At 39.2% G+C, this 14,866-nt stretch overlaps 1 pseudogene; it reads left to right on the top strand.

Moving 5' to 3' along the window:
* The first annotated feature begins 9,643 nt into the window (after positions 1 to 9,643).
* LOC119513535 lies at positions 9,644 to 10,300 on the top strand (annotated as a pseudogene).
* Positions 10,301 to 14,866: the final 4,566 nt, after the last annotated feature.

The following is a 14,866-nucleotide window of genomic DNA, read 5'->3' as shown; positions in this document are numbered from 1 at the left end:
CAAACAAATGAAAAAACACCTTAGGTAATTATGCACTACAAATTAGAGCTAAAAGCCACTGCTGTTGAATAATAGGAGAGTACATAAAAATATATGATTTGGAAAAAAAATTGACCTGGGTTCTAATACTCATCCCACTAATTAGCTGTGTGACCTTGGTGAAATAATTTAACTTCTGTAAACCTCAATTTTCTCATCTACAAAGTATGAGTAAAGACAGTGCTTACTTTACGTGGTTGCTGAGAGGATCAAATAAGATAATGCAAATACAATGTCTGGCACCTGGTAAACACTCAATAAATGCTGATTGTAATTAGTATTCCTGTAACTTTGCCATAGTTCATAGCTAATAGGTAGCAGAGCCTGTACATGAATCACTGTACATCTGGCCACAAAAATAGTGAATGAATGAATGAATGAGTGAATGAATGAATATATAGTAAATCAGGACTCAGACTTAGGGATATCTAACTTCAAAACTCATGTGTTTTCCACATCTGTGGGAAAAAAATAAAGGTAGTTAGAAATGTAATGAAAGAAGAAATAACCAGCTCCAAGTAAAACTTGAAATACCAGTGGAAATGACTAGGAAGTGGGGAACATTTGACTGGGCACAGTATAAACACTTTCCTTGTGAGACAGTGTTGTCTCAAGTAGAATTCGGCAGAGTAACTGGGAACCCAGGTGCTCAAACAATGCTTGTTGACATCATGTCACTTAATTTAATATCATTGCAGTAGAATATACTGCTTCAACCTCAAATAACAACAGTAACTATTTTTCCAAAAAAACAATTTAATAGGCCATCACATAAAACCTCTTATTCTGTACCCTCAAGCTTAAGCCTCGCTATTCATAAGGTGTGTTTTTAGTCACATATTCACAGAACAAAGACAAGCTATTTTTTCATGTATAATCTGAAAAAGATATTTTGAAATACTGTTATCTGTTATTGAAGCTGATTTATAGGACTACCCATACATTCTCCAAAATTTTGTATTAAATTAGCTAATTTCCAATGGCAAAATGTTGGGTGCTTTGGGTGTATTTCCCTTGAAAAATTCTGAAAACTCTTCCAATTTAGGAGTCATTTTACATACACCCTGTTTTATAAATGTCCTTATTTCTTTTATCCTTAGTACTGCTTGTTGACATCATTGCTTGTTGAAGCAATTTTCTGATGTTTCAACATTTGAATCATTCATGTTGGCTAGAATACCCAAAAAATGCTACCTCATGTCCACGCAGGTAAAGTAGACAGAACTCTTAAATTGTAAGGACTTAGGTCAGTGAGACCATCGTCTCTACCCATGGAATGGGGGTGATCAGGGCCCCAAGCCTCAGGATTGAGCTGATGGGCTTATGTTCCTGACTGCTCCACCTTTTTCTTTTTGAGACAGGTTCTGTCAAAGCTGCTGCTATCCAAGGGTGACAGAATGTGACCTCCACAGAACGCAGGAGAATTCAAGACAAATTGAAATTTCAGGTAATTTATTTCAAGTTATAAATGTCACAAAAGCCTTTGCTGATAAAGAGGCTCTCACACAGGATCAGAGCTATTAATCTCTAAGACCTAACTGAACAAAAAGTATTATTCACCTAAAATACAACATCCTAATAGTGATGGAGAAAATATTCACATTTGTGAACATGTAGATACAGATATCATCTGAACTTAACTTATTGAAAATATACCCATTTATTGAATAATTACTAGGTCCAATATCCTGGATTACATACTGTAAGGGATATAAAGATGCTTAAGTCATGGTCTCTGCCCTCAAAATACTTGCAATCTAAAGAGGAAAGGCCAAGAACACAGGGTAAAATTTTGTATATGACCCAGTCTGCCCCTGGATCCCCCAACTCCATCAACCCTTATTCCCAATACACTGGTACAGAAGCTCCAACTCATTTTCCAAAATCCTTTTTCTCTTTGAAATCCTCTCCAGATCTCCCAAGCATCGAGTCACACGTTCCTTGACGCTTCTCTAGCAATTTGTACATACTTCTCCTAAAGCACTCGTTATGTTATATTGTAGTGTCTGTGTCCCCTTATACTCTCCCCTATCCCAGTTAGAGCATGAGTTCTTCTTCATATTCATCTTTTGTATAATGGTCCTTCTTCCCCTAATCCGACAGATGCCTTCAGCACACACTCCCTAACATAGGGATTAAAAATAACTGTTGAGTTAATGAATACACAGTAAATGAATGAATTCGACATGCACAGAACTGTAGAAGTACAGATTTTTCTACCAAGTGAGATGGATCTCAGTCTCCAATCTCAGTTTGTATTCTGTTTGTATCTCAGTGGCATTTTGCTTGTACCTCAGGTTTCCCAATTTTTCAGCACAATAAATTGCCCCTGGCTGGATTTCCTTAGCTGGCCTACTGAAGAAGAACATGCCAGCTGCCCTTCAAAATTTTGTCCAAGAACAGAGTTGAAACAAAACCAGCTTTCCAGAACTGGAAGGAGTTTGCACTAGAGGGGGCAATTTTCCGATGCTTCAACATTTAAATCATTCATGTTGGCTAGAATACCCAAAAAATGCAGAACTTCACCAACATGCTTATGACTAAAGCTTGGATTTCAAGCCAAGAGAATTAAAGTGTTCAAATTTCAACTTTGATTGGCCTGACACTCCGTCTACCTAGATCTTTTGCCTGTTCATTGAACAGCTTGCATAGCCCGTATGGTTACCATGGAGCCCATGTTATACTGAATGCCACTTAAATCTTCTAAATCCCTGTTGAAAGATTTCATCCCACTCTGCCTGCTTCCTCCAACAAAATAAATATGAATGGTGGCAGTCAGTAGGTAACTCAGAACAAGTTATTTTCACTTTCTCAATTTGTAAAAGATATGTGATTTCTTATTATATAACTCTTTGCTAAGAATCTTATCAGGAATTAGGTTTTAATGTCTATAAAATACACTGAATTCCTTAGAATTAAAGCTATTTGACATTTCTCCCTATTTTGAAAATTTTTATTAATTTAAATATCCATAATGAAACACATCAATAATTCCTGGTAATTTTGCTAAATGTGTACATTTTAAAAACATTTTTAATTTAAAAAGAAAATAAATGAGACAGTAAAACCCTGATTTCCTTCACTCTAGATTAGAAAGAACAATTTTTTTGTGTTGTTATGACAGTCCTTTTTTTTTTCCACCTTAATCATTGATTCATCTTTAATTTATCAGGAGGCATTCTCCCAAGGGATCTAAGCAACTGCTATTTAGTGATTTGTAACTTTTCTCTATATTTTCAGAAATATGCAAATATTCACACATAAATTAATAAGAAATGTTATATTAAAACACATCTGAGCCTTATTGACTGGAGGATTCTATCCCTATAAACAATGTAAACAAATGGTTTGTGGGAGGGCATGTTTGCCCTCCATTATGTTAGCATTAGAATGCCAGGACCTTTCCCTGCAGAACTCACCAGAGAGCTATCATCCGTGCATGTATCTAAACTTTTTCAAATGTATTCTTATTTAAACCTATACTGTATCTTGAAGTAATGCATTTCCATAATTTTAATATCCATTATGTAAAAGTTCTAATACATTTACTTGTTCTACATTTTTCTTCTTTTAAATCTCCAAAGATGCTCCCATTCTAGTTCTACAGGATTTAGTGAATAAGTCCATGTGACTTGTCCCTCTCAGATCTTTTGTGTTATAAATTTTGATTAAAACCCCTCTCACCTTTGGACAGAACATTTCTCCTTATTCAGTATATTATATAGTAGCTGTCACTGATGACCTGATAAATATTAAGACATTAGTCTTTTCAGTTTCTGTTCTTTTTATTTCTCTGCCACATATGACATTGTTGACCATATTCTGTTTTTTAGAAATTTTTCCTACCTTGGCACCTATGACACAATATAATACCTTAGTGTTTGGACTGCTATTCATTCATCATTCTGTAAATATTCTCTTTTTCTTTTGTTGGTTCCAGTTTTAACTTCATGTGGTCTAAGTTTAGAATTTGACCACAATTCTCACCTATCTATTCTCTCCTTAAATCCCTTTAATATGCTTTTTAAAAAAATGACTTCAGTAATCAATATAGAATGACTCTGAAATCCTGAAGCTTTAAAATAATTTAGGTATTTTATTTTATAATTTCCCCCCCTTGTGTCTCTATAGAAAAGTGAAACACTTTCTAGCTTAAACAGCCTCAGGGACCCTTCCTGAAGTTTATGTGCAAGTTTAACATTTCATATTTGGTCAGGCTGAGTGCTCTCTGCAGAATTTGAGTTTTTAAAATTACACTCTCTTTCTGGGTCATTGACAAATACGTTAAATAAAATAAATTTTAGCCACAACCCTTGTGAGACCTCAGAGCTGTAAGTCTGCAAGTTGCAGTTCCTTTCTAAAAATATAGATGCAAAATTCAGCAACTCCATTTGTTAGTTAACTGACTTCCTTAATCTCATGAGCACTAAAATGCAGACCTCTCCTAAGTAGATGCATTCTCGCTCTAGAGACGCCCGCTTTCCTGCAATGTTCTGATTCCACCAAACCATTAAACTTTAGACAGTTTAGATTGAAACTTTTTTAAAAAAACAGAACTTTTTAATTTCTTGTTTGTACACTTGAAATCTATTATAAAAAGAAATACATTAAGAACATGGATAAGAGTTACAAAATTTGTAAAGAATTACAATGGCTATTACCATATCATTGTGTATAACAATGAATGAAATTGAATTAATTTATATTCAATTTTGATTATAATAAAATGAAAATAATCAATCCAGATTAGCTAATCAAGCCACCCTTAGTAAAGCAGGATGACAGAATATATAAGGCATGGGGCTGGGGGGAGGTTTGAACAATCATGCTTTTCAAAGAAATCTCAAACCTGTCTCCAAAACTTACTTCAATAATTTTGTACTCTTTCTAGAAAGGAAAGACTAACTGCTCACATTCGATGTAATAATTGTTGTCATACCTGGAGAAATAGATTTATTTTTGTGCCATCTCGCTCTCTCTCCCCATTTCCAAATCCTAATTACAACTTAAATTACTTGGGGGCAGGGATGACAGGAGTAAGGAGCTCCAGGACTCACTCCTTCTACCAGAAAAACTATTAAACAGGCAGGAACTGTCTGAAACAACTATTTTGAAGCTCCAGAGGCCAGGAGAACACTACTGTACAGCATTGAGGGAAGAGGGGGAGAAAGAGACTGATAAATTATGGTAAAGAACAGTAAATTTCTCTCTCTACACAGTGGCTACCAGCACCCCACTCTCATGGCAGGCTGTCCTGGGGTCCAGGCCTGGTTAGCTCACTGGTGACGGAAAGGGGCATGCAATGGCTCTTCCCCAAGACCAGAGGTGGGCACGGCCAATCACTGATTATGGCTTTTGATTAGTGAATTTGGATCACTGTGTTCCCAGCTCTGAAGGCAGCCAGTGTTTCAACCCACCCCGCATGAAGGCCACAGCGGAGGAGACTTAAAGATGCTATACTTCCTCAGGGCTGCATTTGCTGGTAGGCCAAGAAAGCAAAGCTTTGGGGAGCCATGGATGAAGCTCTTGATACCCTGCCTGATTCCTCTCCAGGGCATTTTGGAGCTGGTCTGTGCCCCCTTTGTGAGTCCCTGGCCCTGTTTTGGTTGGGAAAGAGTGACTTGGGAAAGTCCTCTCTGGAACACCCTTCTCCAGGCAGAATTTTTCCTCCAAGCAAAAGCAAACACAGGCAATGAAAGACTGTAAGAAACTACAGAAGTGGACAGTCTGGGATGAAGGTTGGCTCTCCTCAAACACCCAGGGGAGGGAAGTCTTCTTGGAAACAAGAGACAACCAAACTCCTGTAAACAGAGGAACTCCAAAACAATTAACAAGCAAAAGCCTAGGACTAGACCCAGGCCCCAAAAGACAGGGAAAACCCTGCATACATCATTTGCCTTGGGTAGACTTTCCTGATAGGAGGCCTGAAGCTCAAGAAAATCTCTCTTATCAGTAGTTGATTACAAAATCAAGTTACAGGCATCTCAGGGAATAAATCCTAGAGTTAATGTTTTAAAATGTTAAAATGTACAGTGTGCAGTAAAAGAGTACAAGACATGCCAAAAAAACAGGAAATGAGGTCCATCCAAAGGAAGAGGATAAAAATCTTGAAAACAGCAACAAAGAACACCAGAATGCGAACATACCAAGCAAAGCCTTTTAAAAAGTGATCTTGAGGGGATCTAAGATGGCGGCATAGAGAGGAGTGGAAGCTAAGTAGTCCCCCTGGAACAACTGAAAAAATAGATACAACTAGTAAATAATCCGGAATAACTGCAGGGGGACAAACATGACCGTCCACTCATCATACACCAACCTGAATTGTGAGGAATGCCTGAGATCACAGCATAAAATCTGTAAGTAAAAATTGCAGATCCAAGCCGGGAGATCCCTCCCCACACAGCCCGAGCTGCAAAGCCTCATGGTGCCAGAGAGAAGTTCTTTCCCACCAAGCGAATATAGCTCAGCTGAGCTCCAACTGGGGTTTTAATTAGCCAGTGTGAACTGCTCACTATGAGCTACGAAACCCCAACAAGCAGACAGAGGCTTTGGGTGACGACTGACCTTGGAGAGCTGGAGGGTCACCATGGCTAGCCCTGAAGGGGATGTTCTTTTCTTTTTTTGGCTCAGTGGAGAAAGCCTCAGCCATTTTCAGTTCCCAGTGCTCTGACCCAGACAAGGGTGGAGTTTGCACAGGCAGAGAGAGACCATTAAAATGCTAATGACCTCCCTCTAGGGGGTCTATCTTCTCTAAGAGGAAAGGGGTGGGGCCCAGCTCTATTACCTGCCTTCCATTCAGAATCAGACCCCAGAGCCTGGGGGAAAACAGCCATAGGCCACACCTTTTTACACCAGTCTAGAATTACAGGCTGACAAGTGCCACGTGCTGGGCAGAAAAGCACAGTGACCTGAGGCATAACAGGGTGTACCAATTTTCTAAGACACACCCTCAGGGAAACCAGATACTAAATATTGTCAAAGGAACAAACTTACACTTCAATTGAGATACAGGAATTGAAACAACTAATAATAAGTCAATTAACAATTTAGGGAAGATATGGTGAAAGAGTTGAACCGTATAATGAAAACACTGGACGTACATAAGGTAGAAACTGAAAGTTCGAAAAACCAACTGGCAGAATCTATGGAAATGAAAGGCACAACACAAGAGATGAAAGACACAATGGAAACATGCAACAGCAGATCTCAAGAGGCAGAAGAAAACACTCAGGAACTGGAGAACAAGGCACCTGAAAGCCTACACACAAAAGGATAGAGAAAAGAATGGAAAAATATGAGCAACATCTCCGGGAACTTAAGGACAAAACGATAAGCAAGAATTTATGTGTGATTGGTGTCCCAGAAATAGAAGAAAAGGGAAAAGGTGCAGAAGCAATTATAGAGGAAATAATCAATGAAAATTTCCCATCTCTTAAGAAAAGACATAAAACTACAGATCCAAGAAGCACAGCATACCCCAAACAAAATAGATCTGAATAGGCTTACACCAAGACAGTTAATAATCAGATTATCAAAAGTCAAAAATAAAGAGAGAATCCTGAAAGCAGCAAGAGAAAAGCGATCCATCACATACAAAGGGAGCTTTATAGACTATGTGCAGATATCTCAGTAGAAACCATGGAGGCAAGGAGAAAGTGGAGTGATATATTTAAGATACTGAAAGAGAAAAACCACCAACCAGGAATCCTATATTCAGCAAAACTATCCTTCAAATATGAGGGAGTGCTTAAAATATTCTCTGACAAACAGACAATGACAGTTTCTGAACACGATACCTGCTCTGCAGGAAACACTAAAGGAAACACTGCAGACAGAAAGGAAAAGACAGGAGTGAGAGGTTTGGAAAACAATTTTGGGAGATAGTAGCACAGCAATGTAAGTACACTGAACAAAGATGACTGTGAATAGGGTTGAAAGAGGAAGGCTGGGACCATGTGGAACATCAGAACAAAAGATGAACAATAAAGACTGGGACTGTATAACTCAGGGAAACCTAGGGTGCTCAAGGATTGAAATAAAAGGTACAAATATGTTTTTATATGAGGTAGAACAAATGAATGTCAGCATTACAAGGTGTTAAAAATAAGGTGGGATTGGGGGGAAAATAAATGCAAACTAGAGACTATAATTAACAGAAACATTGTACTATGCCTCCTTTAATGTAAAAAGGCAATATACCAAAGCTATATGCATAAGGGGGTGGGGGGTGGGGAGTGGGAATAGGGGAAGGGTATGGGACTCCTGGCATTGGTGATGTTGTCTGACTCCTTGTTCTACTTTAGGTTAATGCTATCTTTCCTTTTGTCACTTTCTAGCTATCAAGTCTAGTTTTTGTTTGTTTGTTTGTTTTTCTCTTTTTCTCTTTTCTTTTTCTTTTGCCTCTCTGCCTTCTTTGACTCTTCCTCTTTCTTTGTGGAAGAAATGGAGATGTCCTTATATAGAGAGTGGCGATGGTGCTGAATACATAAATACTTGACTATACAGGGAACCAATGATTGTTTACTTAGGACGGAATGTATAGTGTGCGAACAAAACCATCTTAAAAGAAATGGGTTGATGAAGAAATCTTGAGGGCACTATATTGAGTGAAATAAGACAGACACATAAAGGAAAATATTGCAGGGTCTCACTGATATGAACTAATTATAATATGTAAACGCATACAAATGAAATGTAAGTTACCAGGATATAGAAATGAAGCTAAAGAATGGGGAGCGGTTGCTTATTATGAGCAGAATGTTCAACTAGGATGAACTTTAATGTTTGGAAATGGACAGGGGTGATGGTAGCATGTTGTGAGAATAACTAACAGTGCTGAATGGTTCGTGAATGTGGTGGAAAGGGTAAGCTCAGAGTCACGCATGTCATCAGAAGCAAAGTTGGAAGTTAAAAGACGGGAATATATAAAACAGTGAATCTTATGGTGGACGATGTCCATGATTAACTGTACAAATATTAGAAGCCTCTCACGAACTAGAATAAATGTATGTCACTATAATTAGAAGTTAATAATAGAGAGGCATATAAGGAAAAATATATATTTATTGCAAACTATATACTACAGTTAGTAGTATTTTAACATTCTTTCATCAACAGTAACAAATGTACTGTACCAAAACTATGAATCAATAACAGAGGGGGGCATGGTTAGGGGTATGGGAGGATCTGAGTTTCCTTTTTTTTGCCTTTATTTCTTTTCTACAGTAGTGAAAGTGTTCTAAAAATTGAAAAAAAAATCAATTGTGTTGATGGATGCACAGCTGTATGGTGGTGCTGTGGGCAGTTGATTGTATACGTGGGCTCTTTGGATAGTTGTATGGCATGTGAACAATCTCAATTAAAAAAAAAAAATTTTTTTTTTTTTTAAGTGATCTTAACGCACCAGGAGGTTTCCTGAAGGCACACCCTTGGCAGTGGGACTCAATGCTTGGCCTCCTAGAACACTCCACCTTTCCCAGGGCTGGAGCTGGCAGGTCTGCCCCACACATACTACTGAGGTCCCTGTCATTTTGTCTTACACCCGGGCACTACTCCTGGCTGCCCCTGCCGCCCCACCTGCTCCAGAGAGCCGCCTTCCGCCGCCATGGGGAACTGCATGAAAAAGTTCCTGTCTGACCTTTACATCGGCAATTTCAAAGATGCCAAGGACACAGAGCAATCAGCCCATGATAGTGCCTGGCTGTTGTTAGAGGGGGTTAAATACCTGTGCATTCCCGCAGAGGATTCACGGTCTCAAAACCTGTTGAGACGTTTCAAAGAAAACATTAAACTCATTCACGAGAGCCGGCTCTGGGCGGAGGGCTGTCTTGTGCTCTGTGTGGTTTCCCAAAACGAGGTCCTCAGAACCCGCTGCCCCAAGGGGACCAGGTGATAGAATCGCGGACCCAAAGGTGAGTTTGAAGCCCCCGCATGGTGCTGACTTCTTGGCCCTCCATCCTGGCCGGGGTCTCCAGGAACACGACGCTGGTGATCGCCCACATCATGATCGTCGCTGACTTTGCCTGGAAAGATGCCCTGCACATCCTGAGCGCAGGACGATCCCTGTGCCAGTTCCAACCTGGTGTTCCAGAGGCAACTGCAGGAGTTTGAGAAGCACGAAGTCCACGAGTATCGGCAGTGGTTGAAGGAATAATATGAAGAGAGCCCTTTGCAGGATGCAGAAGAAGCCCAAAGCCTCCTGGGTAAATGTAAAGAGCAAGGGCATGTGGAGCTCCCACCAGCCTTGGCCTACAAGGACTAAACGACAGAAACCTAAGGGAAGAGGCTGGCTTCTTAATTCTTTCCTGCTTATACCCAGTGCATTCCTTAGTGTGCACAGTGGCGACTGGATGCCTCTGCGCCCCCTGGGAGAGGGAGACCCCTAGCGTAGGGAGTCCCGGGCCAGTGTGGGCAGGGCCCCTGGCCATGGTGAAGGAGCTTTCCAGGATTCCTGCCCAGGCTGAACCCAGCCCTGCCCTGCCTTAGCTTGCTGCTGCCCAAGTTGCTGTATGCAGCCGCACTCTGTCCTGCTTGCCTGTGTGGAACATGAATATCACAAGATCCCAGCCACCAGGACAAGCATCACCATCCATCCTCTGTCCAAGGATCCACATGGAAGGCATTCGAGCCCTACATCTGAGCAGGAGGCTCAAAAAGGAGTCACTTGTGCATGTGAGCAGACACCCAGGAGAACTCAGGGGCATGACGAGTGCTGAGGGTGAGGCTGCCTCGGAGCCTAGGTGGCCTCAGAACGCAGGAGCCGTAGTACCGGGTCTCAGAGCCTGGACAGTGTGCGGGCTGGGCCAGGATGGGAAAGCAAGGCAGGGCTCCTGAGGACGGTTCCGGGACCCTGGAGAGAGGGGTGTGTTCTAAACGCTGCCTCAGACTCTGTGTAAGTGCAACCAGGCTCCATTTTGCGCTCGGCCATACCCCTTCCTTTTCTTCTGGGGGCCTGCATATCAGCAACGTGCAGTGTCGCGTCAGCACCGAAAGCCTCTGTTTCTCCTGTCGCCCAGGGTCACTTCTTCCAAACTCTTGCTGTTCCCACATTGCCGTAGGCACTTCTCAAGGTGCATAGACTTCAGGAATTGGGATAAAAGAGCATTTAGCAGCAGTTTGTGTTCATAAATGCTAGCTTATTAAAATTTTTTCAAAGATGTTTTTTGGATATTTCCATGAACTCTGCCTTATTGTTGAAACTGTTCCTTTACAATTGCTTTTGAAGCCCAGTGGAAAAGTATCGATACCGTTGAGCTATTTAAAGTTTTTGATTTGGGCTCCAGTAAGGATGCTTTCTGGCGGATGCTGTCCACATTTAGGTGAGGCCAGCAGGACTTACACGCAAATTGGAGGGTGTCCGTAGCCTGGGCAACTGGCACCGGTGCTTCTGGGCTCACCTCTGTGCCCCAGGCCTTCATACTAATACAAGTATTTAAGCACACGGAGCCTCACAAATGAAAAAATATACTAATCCTCTTCCTCGAAAGATGTTGCAACCCCGTTTGTTTGAGTTCCACCAAGAAAAGAATTCCTGAATAAGAAAAGCAGTTTCCTGTGCACTGTAGAGGATGTCCCAGAGGTGAGCTCTTGGGCCAGGGAGCATGAAGTTGTCTGATCCTAGGCATATGTGCAGACCTCAGGTACACGCACACACACATACACACACCCCATAAGGGCAGCATGGCCCATGGGGCTACCCATCTACAGCTATGAAACATTTGCCTATGAAGTGTCTTTTCCTCTTAAACCAAAACGAAATATAAATATGTTAATAGGAAAAGAATTTAGGATATTCACTTGAATGATTAAATATGTGTGTGTATTTAGAAACATCTAAATGTATTCCCGTAGGTCTTGAAATGTTTTAATATTTGTTGCCAGTGATATCTTTTCTCTATAGCCACCCTTGGATTTCTGAAATTTTTGGCCTTTCTCAGAGGAGTGTGAAGTATCTGAAGTTTCTGAAATATTGGAAAGCCACAGTGTTTAGGCTGCTGCTGCCAAAAAGAAAAGCAACCTAGAGTTTATTTTTAAGTATCCATTGGTGATTTGTAAACTTATTTGTTTTTGATGTTAAATTGAATACATGTAGAATCATGATGATATACATTGAGAACTAAGGATACTCTTAGCAAGACAAAGCATTTTTACCAGAACTCAACCACCTTGGCTGATCCGTAACCTTACTTTGATGACTGTAATACCATCACAAGAGCCCCATTACACCATTTAGTAACAGGGATTGCTCCTCATGCACAGCTAACCAAGGAGGAACATTGTCTGGCACTGTACTGTGTAAACTCTGCTCACATGTTCTTAAGTTCCCCAGCTTAGAAAATATCTTTTGATGTGTGTGACCTCCATGGTGGAATTTAACAAAAAACAACCCATTTTGTTAATAAAAGGCAACTTAGCCAAATTTTTTTAAATGCTCAAGGAGATAAGGGAAAATACAGAGAAAGAACTAAGGAATATCAGGAAAGCAACAAATGAACAATATGAGAATGTTAGAAAAGATTTAGAAATTTAAAAAAGGAACCAAGCAAAACAACTGGAGTTGAGGACCACAATGACTGAAATAAAAAATTCCCGGGATAGTTTTAGCAGAAGATTGGAGCTGGCAGAAGAAAACATCAGTAAACTTGGAGAAAAAAAACACTTGAAATGAGTCAAGCTGAGGAGCAGAAAGAAAAAACAATTATAAAAAGAAAAATAGCTTTAGACAACTCTGGGACACAATAAAGCATACAATATATGCTTTATGGGAGTCTCAGAAAGATAAGAAAGTGAGAAAGGAGCAGAAGGTATATTCAAAGAAATAATGAGAAAACTTCCCAAACTTGGCAAAAGACACGAGTATGCACATCCAGGAAGCCCAGAGAACACCAAACATGATGAAAATCTTTACTCCGTCTTTTACTATCAAATGCAAAGGACAAGGAGAAAGCTCTGAAAGCTATAAGAGAAAAGCAATGTGTTATGATACAAGGGAGCCCCAATTAATTTCAGTGCTGATTACTAATTAGACACCATGGAGGCAAGAAGGCTGAAATACTTAAAGTGCTGAAAATAAAAGCATTGCCTACCAAGAATCTTATATCTTGTGAGACTTTCTTTCAAAAATGAAGGAAAGATTAAGACATTCCCAGATAAAGAAGAGCTCAGGGAGTTCATCATCACTAAACCAGCCCTACAAACAATGCTAAAGGGAGTTCTTCAGACTTAAAGGAAATGACACTAGACAGTAGTTCAAAGCAGCATAAAGATATAAAGACCTCCAGTGAAGGTAACCATTTAGTTAAGTATAAATGCCAGTATTATTGTAGTGTATTGTTTACTGTATAACTCCACTTCTTTCTTCCTAAAGGTGCTAAAATGCAAACATATAGAAAATAATGATAAATCTATGGTTTTACATGATTTTGGAAACAATGTACAAAGATTTAAGTGGTAACAAGCCCACACACACAAAAGGTGGGGGAACAGAGGGGTACAGGAAAAGTATATGTATATGCTATTGAAGTTAAGTTGGTAACAAAACAAATATTACTACATACTTAGGACATTAAATTTTAACCCCATTGTAACCACAAGGAAAATAATGAAAAATATATACAGATAGAAGAGAGAAGGCACTCAATATGGTAAAACACAAAAATCAAATAAATGCAAAAGTAGGCATTAATGGAAGAATTGAGGGACAAAAAAGGTATAAGACATACAAAGAATAAATTTTAAAATGGCGGAAGAAAGTTCTGCATTATCAGTATGTACTTTAAATGTAAATGGATTAAACTTCCAGACAAAAGGCAGAGATTGGCAGAATGGATTAAAAAAAAAAAAAAAAAAAAAAGTGTAACCAAACTATGTACTATCTGCAAGAGATTCACCTTCAATTCACAGATACAAGTAGGTTGAAAGTGAAAGGATGGAAAAATATTTACCATGCAAGTAGCAACAAAAAGACACCTAGAGTTTCTATGTAAATACTATTTAAAAAATGGACTTTAAGTCAAAAACAGTTATGAGGGACAAGGATAATCATTATATACTATAAAGGGGAGAATTCAACAAGAATATGTAGCAATTATAAATATATATGTACCTAAAAGCAGAGCCCCAAAACAATGAAGCACAAACTGACAAATTTGAAGGGAGAAATTGATGGTTCTACATTAATAGTAAGAGCCTTTAATATACCACTGTCAATAACAGCTAGAACATCTAGTTAGAAGATCAATAAAGAAATGCAAGACTTTATAGATATCCTAAACCAACTAGACCTAATAGACATATTAAAGAACACTTCACTCAACAAACACAGAATGCACATTCCTCTCAAGTGCACATGGATCATTAGCTAAGATAGACAATATGTTAGGTCACAAAACAAGTCTCAATAAATTAAAAAATATAGAAATCATATACTGTGTAGTCTCAGACAACAACAAAATGAAGCCAGAAATCATAACAGAGGGAGAAATGGAAAATTCTCAAGTATATGGAAATTAAACAGCATACTCTTGAACAACAAATTGGTCAAAGAAGAAATTACAAGGTAAATTAGGAATTATCTTGAGGCAAATGAAAATGTAAAAACAACATACCAAAATTTATGGAATGCAGCAAAAGCAGTACTAAGAGGGAAATTTATAGTTCTAAATGCTTACATTGAAAAAGAAGAAATATTTCAAATCAGAGAACTAAACTCAAAACTGGAAGAACTAGAAAAAGAAGAGCAAACTAAACCCAAAGCAAGCAGAGGAAGGAAATAACAAAGGTTAGAGTGGAGATAAATGAAATAGAAAACAGCAACAACAACAACAAA

This window comes from Choloepus didactylus, chromosome 2 (genome assembly GCF_015220235.1).
Source record: "Choloepus didactylus isolate mChoDid1 chromosome 2, mChoDid1.pri, whole genome shotgun sequence".
Lineage (NCBI taxonomy): Eukaryota > Metazoa > Chordata > Mammalia > Pilosa > Megalonychidae > Choloepus > Choloepus didactylus.
The sequence above is the reverse complement of the archived record's forward strand: the minus strand, read 5'-3'. Positions and strand labels throughout refer to the sequence as shown.